Source organism: Ascaphus truei, unplaced genomic scaffold, assembly GCF_040206685.1.
Source record: "Ascaphus truei isolate aAscTru1 unplaced genomic scaffold, aAscTru1.hap1 HAP1_SCAFFOLD_1338, whole genome shotgun sequence".
NCBI classification, from domain to species: Eukaryota; Metazoa; Chordata; class Amphibia; order Anura; family Ascaphidae; genus Ascaphus; species Ascaphus truei.
Genome location: NW_027454216.1, coordinates 63,467 through 71,884, shown reverse-complemented (window position 1 = coordinate 71,884; position 8,418 = coordinate 63,467).

The following is an 8,418-nucleotide window of genomic DNA, read 5'->3' as shown; positions in this document are numbered from 1 at the left end:
ATTCTGTTAACTTCAACTCTACTCCTAACATGGAGATGTCTTCCTGGTGTTACTGATTCAGTACATCATATGCACAGTGTGGTTATGATATGATGGATTGATTTAATGAACCCACCAACCAATGATGACATCTGCATCATCTTCTGTAAAGTGCAGCTACAGCATGATATTATCAGCATTTGGTGCGGTATAATCAGAGGTATCTATGTGCTTTTGTGCCTGTTTTAAGTCCTCCAGCTTAACGCCCCTACACCTCCCACTACACAGGCATACTTACTTATGCATACACTGACATCTGGCATACCTACACACACCCCAGGGCCACTTCCTTCCCCTGATGTCAGGGAGAGGATGGGCATGCAGAGTGCAGTAAGTCTCCACGTTACTCTGGCCAACAGTCTTGGCCTACCTCCAGCATCTGTCACCCACAACATCTGTTCCCTCCTTGTAAAGTGCTGAACTATCTCACCTGGGTCAGTGCTATAGCTGATCACAGTGCCCGATCAGGATGTCACTGTGACAGGCAGCAGTGCAGATTGACCGGTCAATCAATGCAGTGCCGCAACATATGCACTAAATGAGATTTCCGTGCCCCCAGTCAGGTTACTCCCTGGGCAGTGACCCTGCTCACACCCTCCCCTAGTTCCACCTCTGATCACAATTATCTCTCTTGGAGAGTGTAGCAAATTGGAGTTGGGGGAATCTCACCTCTGCCATGCATGGTCACAATCTGGGCACAGGACCCAAATAGTGGGCAATGTGGCACTTCTTACAGTAGAGAATAAGTAACTTTATTCTTTACTTGTGTATTAAGGACCTTATTTGCATTAAATTCAGTCCACATGGGACCAAGACTTTCTGGCTTACTGAACAAAGTGGAATTGTTTCGTAGAGGGTGGAGAATTGTATTTTATCTGAAATTACCCCCTCTGCACAAAATACAAACAATTATACCCATACAAGTACCTTGTGGAAGTTGTTGCCCTCTATCTTCCTGTGGTCTCTCCCTGTTTCTCACCGTGCCTCCTCCCATTTCCTTGCACCTCTGCGTCTCCGCATATATCCCTATACTCAGAGCCGGCTCCGGTCAGTGACATGGGATGCCCAAATATGAGCATACCCATATATGGGCATCCATGCCACTGACCGGAGCCCGCTCTGTTGCGGATATGGAGAGAGACTGGGAGATTTACATCCCCTTATAATTCATATGGTGCATAGTACCGGCACGTATTGTTTTACCGGTACTGTGTACCTTCCTACTTTCACACTGGTACAGTATATGCTGCAGTGGGACTGAGAGGGATATATTGGTAACACATAGTCATTGTTGGGGGAATTCAATCCATTTTGAAAATAGTAATGAAATGTTTTTTACTTTTCTTTTTTTTCAGTAATGAAGAATGAAACATTTCTGTTAAAATTGAATTGGAGGTGAACTGGATTCATCATCAACTCTGCACCAGTGTGAATTGATGTTCTTTAATGTTCTGATAAGGTACATGCAACATCTCTTCCTCAACCCCTGCACCACTCTCTGCCTCTTGCCTCTCTCTCTCCACCTCCCTGCTAAGCGTATTAACCCATGCCCTCTAGATCGTATCCCCTCACACCTTACTGCATCTCTTAGTCCCCACTCTCACCCACATCTTCAATTCCTCCCTATTCTCTGGCTCTTTACCCTCTTACTTTAAGCCTGTAGTGGTCACCCTTTTCTCAGAAACAACCTACACCCTATGTGCCTTACTAACTACCGCCCTGTATCCCTCCTGCTGTTTGTCTCCTAATTGCTAGAATGTCAACATTCTTAAATCACATTCCCTCCTGGATCCTTTACAACCTGCCTTTCGTACAGCTCGTTCTACAGACTGTGCTTAAAGCAAATTCCCAAGGTCACTTTTCCCTACTAATCCTACTTGATCTATCTGCTGCGTTTGATGCTCTCAATCACTCTCCTCCTTCATATTCTAAACTCTCTCTTGGTATCCGTAACACAGTTCTATCCTGGTTTTCATCATAACTTTCCTGTCACACATTCTCCATCTCTGTTGCTAACATGTCTTCGTCTTCTATTGATCTGTCTGTGGGTATACATCAGGGCTCTGTTCTGAGATCTCTCTTTCTCTCTACATACTATCATTTGGTGACCTCATCAACTCTTTGTGACAATCCTATAAATAACAAATACAAATATCAGGTCATGGGAATAAGTGATTTGGACATAAAAGTAACATTTCGGAAGTGTGGACAACTAATACATCTTGTAGATTGCCTTTACAGTGTGATGTCATTGATTCAGTAGATTGTGTGCAGACCAGGACTGCAGTACAGTGTCACTCACATGGATGACTTGCGTGGTAGAAGCTCAAGAACAAGGATGTCAAACTCCAGTCCTCGAGGGCCGCAAACAGGCCAGGTTTTCAGGATATCCCTACTGAAAACCTGGCCTGTTTGGGACCCTCGAGGACTGGAGTTTGACATGCATGCTCTAGAAGGAGCACAGCTGTGGGTGGGAGGTGGATTTGCTTTGCATCAAATGGTTTGGAGCAAGGTTTATTGTATGTATTATCATAATAACAATGCAATGCTTAACTTTTATTTCAGGAGGGATGACTGCAGAACAGAAGTGAATATTGAAGCCATGTGTTCCTTTTCTTGCAAAAGAGAAAATTTGAAGGACAGTTGAAGAGAAGGAAAATTACTACACAGAGACAGATAAGCAATGTGTATATTTCTCATTTACCATTTAGTATTTGTCGTTTTATTGACTCCACACAATCCGGCTGCTACGGGTTTCACATTGAATATTTTCATCTCTACTCTACCCCTTCCTGTGATCTGAACCATGCAGGTTTTCGTTGATTCAATACATCATGAGTAGAGGGTGGCTACAGTATGAAGTAAAGACCCAAGGACCACATCTACTACCATTCATAACAAGAACATGTGCAGTAGCGCACAGCTGCAGTTCTATGTGATTGTTATGAAAGGTTGAGGTGGTTCAATTCTATGAATCTGGAGTGGGATGGATCCTGTTTGCATCATATGGTTTCATCTAGGCCAGTAGATTATATAACTCTCAGTACAGGTTACACATGGCATCAGTATTAGTGATTTAAAGAGGAGGAAAGCTTCAATGTGGAGAACAAAGCCAAGTAATGTTGAAGTTACTCCTTTTACCATTTACTTGGTCAGTCTGTACTGTCTACTCTCCACACAGCTGCTAAGGATCTTCCATTTTAAATACTTTCACCTCCTATTCTGCACTGCTTTGCTGCCCATTATTCAGAGATGCGTTCCAGTCATGTTTAGCACTCTGAATCTCTCTGCAGTCATTGGTTCAGCACATCATGGGTAGAGCATGGCTACAGATACAGCAAGCTATTATTATTTTACCGGCTGATCACCCATAATATTGCATTAAAACATAGAATATCACTTAATTTCCAAAAGATTCAGTGATGCTGATAATGCAGAATCTCACAACATTTCCCATCATAATGCCATAATGCACAAGTGGGAGAAATAATCCTTGCTATATCTGTACATTGTGTGACATATTACCTCAATGACCAATGAGAGCAAGTACATCTTCTGTATAGAGCGGCTGTGTTATGATGCAGTTATTGATCATCATTGACATAATCACAAGAATCTTATGCAAAGGGAAATTGTCCGCAGCGAAGTGAGATTTCAGCCCCCAAACGTCTGTAATATTAATGCAATGTCTTACTTTTGTTGCAGTGAACACTGAAGAGACGGATCTACTACAACACTGTACAGGATGAGCATACGCTACAAGCAGCAAAATGATCTTGCAGTTGACAGTATGTTGTTCTGGTAATGTGCACAATTATTATTTATGGGCTACACACCACAGTGCTGGACATATTCTGTTAACTTCAACTCTACTCCTAACATGGAGATGTCTTCCTGGTGTTACTGATTCAGTACATCATATGCACAGTGTGGTTATGATATGATGGATTGATTTAATGAACCCACCAACCAATGATGACATCTGCATCATCTTCTGTAAAGTGCAGCTACAGCATGATATTATCAGCATTTGGTGCGGTATAATCAGAGGTATCTATGTGCTTTTGTGCCTGTTTTAAGTCCTCCAGCTTAACGCCCCTACACCTCCCACTACACAGGCATACTTACTTATGCATACACTGACATCTGGCATACCTACACACACCCCAGGGCCACTTCCTTCCCCTGATGTCAGGGAGAGGATGGGCATGCAGAGTGCAGTAAGTCTCCACGTTACTCTGGCCAACAGTCTTGGCCTACCTCCAGCATCTGTCACCCACAACATCTGTTCCCTCCTTGTAAAGTGCTGAACTATCTCACCTGGGTCAGTGCTATAGCTGATCACAGTGCCCGATCAGGATGTCACTGTGACAGGCAGCAGTGCAGATTGACCGGTCAATCAATGCAGTGCCGCAACATATGCACTAAATGAGATTTCCGTGCCCCCAGTCAGGTTACTCCCTGGGCAGTGACCCTGCTCACACCCTCCCCTAGTTCCACCTCTGATCACAATTATCTCTCTTGGAGAGTGTAGCAAATTGGAGTTGGGGGAATCTCACCTCTGCCATGCATGGTCACAATCTGGGCACAGGACCCAAATAGTGGGCAATGTGGCACTTCTTACAGTAGAGAATAAGTAACTTTATTCTTTACTTGTGTATTAAGGACCTTATTTGCATTAAATTCAGTCCACATGGGACCAAGACTTTCTGGCTTACTGAACAAAGTGGAATTGTTTCGTAGAGGGTGGAGAATTGTATTTTATCTGAAATTACCCCCTCTGCACAAAATACAAACAATTATACCCATACAAGTACCTTGTGGAAGTTGTTGCCCTCTATCTTCCTGTGGTCTCTCCCTGTTTCTCACCGTGCCTCCTCCCATTTCCTTGCACCTGTGCGTCTCCGCATATATCCCTATACTCAGAGCCGGCTCCGGTCAGTGACATGGGATGCCCAAATATGAGCATACCCATATATGGGCATCCATGCCACTGACCGGAGCCCGCTCTGTTGCGGATATGGAGAGAGACTGGGAGATTTACATCCCCTTATAATTCATATGGTGCATAGTACCGGCACGTATTGTTTTACCGGTACTGTGTACCTTCCTACTTTCACACTGGTACAGTATATGCTGCAGTGGGACTGAGAGGGATATATTGGTAACACATAGTCATTGTTGGGGGAATTCAATCCATTTTGAAAATAGTAATGAAATGTTTTTTACTTTTCTTTTTTTTCAGTAATGAAGAATGAAACATTTCTGTTAAAATTGAATTGGAGGTGAACTGGATTCATCATCAACTCTGCACCAGTGTGAATTGATGTTCTTTAATGTTCTGATAAGGTACATGCAACATCTCTTCCTCAACCCCTGCACCACTCTCTGCCTCTTGCCTCTCTCTCTCCACCTCCCTGCTAAGCGTATTAACCCATCTAATGTAATCCACATTCCATGTCTCACTTTACTCTTCACTTCTCACGTGCCCTCTGGAATGACTGCTCTCTGACTAACAAGGTCTATTTGTACATGACCTCTTCTGCTCTCATCATCCACCACCTCTCATTCCCCTCACCCCTGTCCTACTCGATACCTCAGCTTAATTGAACTCTCTCCTCTGACATCTACCCTTATCTCTAACCTCTCCTCACTTTCTGCTTAAACTAACTATCTTGTTAACTTTTACAATGCTATCATCTCCTCCTCCTCCCTCCTCCTCCTCCCTCCTCCATCATATATATGCCCCTTCTAGGCTCTGACACACTCATCCCTGTAAGGCCATGATTATCATGGGCACATGCTTGGTCATCCACAGTGCGTGCGAGCGATGCAGAGCCGCCTCGGACCTCAGTGCAGGGATTGCTGCATACCCCCAGCATCTGTCACCCACAAACAATACACACACTAATACTCCCCACAATACACACTATAATACCTCCTCAATACTAATCTCCCCAATAATATTATAGCTCCAAACACAATATACACAACACCCTTACACAAGATACACAATCTAGTACTCTCCTCTGCACCTCTACACACAATATAATACTCCCACACACACAATATACACACTACCCTCCTACCCCCATAAAATACAACCAATAATACACACACACTTTGTGGATGTTGGGACCAGCTCCCGGCATGCACCAGTGAAAGAGAGAGGCCCGCAGAAGCTCGGAAGAACTCCCTCCATCCGTGCCTTCCTCCGTTTCACATCTTCTCCCTGTCTCTCTCCCTCCCTTTCCTTGCATCTCCCTGCGTCTTTACGTATACCCAGTCAGTGACGGCTCTGGTCACGTGATGCCTTAATATGGGCTTATCCATATATGTTCATCCACGTCACTAATGTGATGCCCGCACTGTTGCGGAGCTGGTACTTACGACGGGCACTTATTGTTTTATCAGTACTGCGTACCTGACTCTACCGGCCTACTTTCAACACTAGTACAATATGTGCTTCACTACGAGTGAGTGGGGAATATTGGCATCACACAGTCACTGTTGAATATGCCATTCAATCCATTTTGAAAATAGTAATGCAATGTGGTTTTGTTTTGTTTGCTTTTTGCAGTAATGAAGAATGGAAAAGTTATATTAAAATTAAATTGGAGGGGGACTAGATTCAGCATTTCATCATGAACTCTGCACTTGTGAGAATTTAACTTCTTGAATACCCTGACAGGTACACGCAACATTAAGACTATAATCTGCTGTGCAAGCTTTCGTGCTATACCTCCCCCTCAGGTTTTGATTTATACATTTGCTCCCTCAATTCATGTCCTCTAATATTTGAAAGCTCTCTCCTAGCATTTTCTCTTTACCACAGAACGTCATCCCAATGTAACCTCTCTCTTGTTCTTTCTGCTTGCTGTTTCCTCACTCCTCTGTTAAACTTTTCTAATTTCTCTAACTTCCACACTCCTGCTTTTATCCACATGTTCTCCTCTTTCCTTCCCCTACCTTTGCATGTGTCTACACACTGCACCATTTGTACAGACCTCTATTGCAGCTATTTCTGCACTGCTCAATGAAAAGCACTCTTTAATATCCTATTCTCTGGGCCCCCTCTCTCTGCGCCCCCTCTTTTGGCGCCTCCTCTCTCTGCGCCCCCTCTCTCTGCGCCTATCTGTCTCATTCTCTCTACGTCCCTCTCTCTCTACATAGAGCTATCTCTGTCTCTCTCTACACCTATCTCTGTGTCTCCTTCTATGTTTGCTGATGTGTGGGATATCTCTTATAATCTTGAACCTGCTCATATACACATCGGGCCTCCCTGCCTCTGCCTCCCTGCTAAGAGTGTTAACCTATCTAATGTAATCCACATTCCTTTCCTTACTTTTCTCTTCCCTTCTCCTATGCCATCTGGAATGTCCGTTCTCTGACTAACAAGGCTCTAGTTGTACATGACCTCTTCTGCTCTCATCATTCACAATCAGTCATTCCCCTCACCCCATCTTACCTGTCCCACTGATTTGCCTCTGCTTAATTAAACTCTCCTCTGACATCTACTCTAACCTCTCTGCTCTCTCTCTCTTTCCGCTTAAACTAACAATCTTATTAACTCTTACAATGCTATCCTCCTATCTATATGCCCCCTCTAGGCTCTGACACACTTGTCCCTCTAGCCCACACCCTTGGCTAAATTCCCAAACATGTTCATCACACTTCCACTCGCTGTTCTTAATGCCTATGAAGGAAATCACACAATTGATATTTGATTTTTCTACAGTAAAAATGTCTCCAGTCCTGTATAAAGCTGCTCTCTGGGGCCAAACCACACTACTTTTTTTTCACATTCATCAACACTCAAATTTAATTTACGCTGTCTTTTTTTCCCTGTATTTGACTCCCTCCACTAACCTTCTCCTCACACTTGCCATCCTTCCTTCACTTCTCCTCAAGCATTTGACTACTTCAGAGGCAAGGTGGATGCCACCCACAAGGAGATTCCTTCTGTCCCTTCCCCCTTCTCTCCTTCTACCTAATTCTCCTTCTGCATTTGACTCTTTTTCTTCTCTTACAGAGCTGGAAGCAAATCATCTTCTCTTCTCCCTCTACCACATGCCCTCTAGATCGTATCCCCTCACACCTTACTGCATCTCTTAGTCCCCACTCTCACCCACATCTTCAATTCCTCCCTATTCTCTGGCTCTTTACCCTCTTACTTTAAGCCTGTAGTGGTCACCCTTTTCTCAGAAACAACCTACACCCTATGTGCCTTACTAACTACCGCCCTGTATCCCTCCTGCTGTTTGTCTCCTAATTGCTAGAATGTCAACATTCTTAAATCACATTCCCTCCTGGATCCTTTACAACCTGCCTTTCGTACAGCTCGTTCTACAGACTGTGCTTAAAGCAAATTCCCAAGGT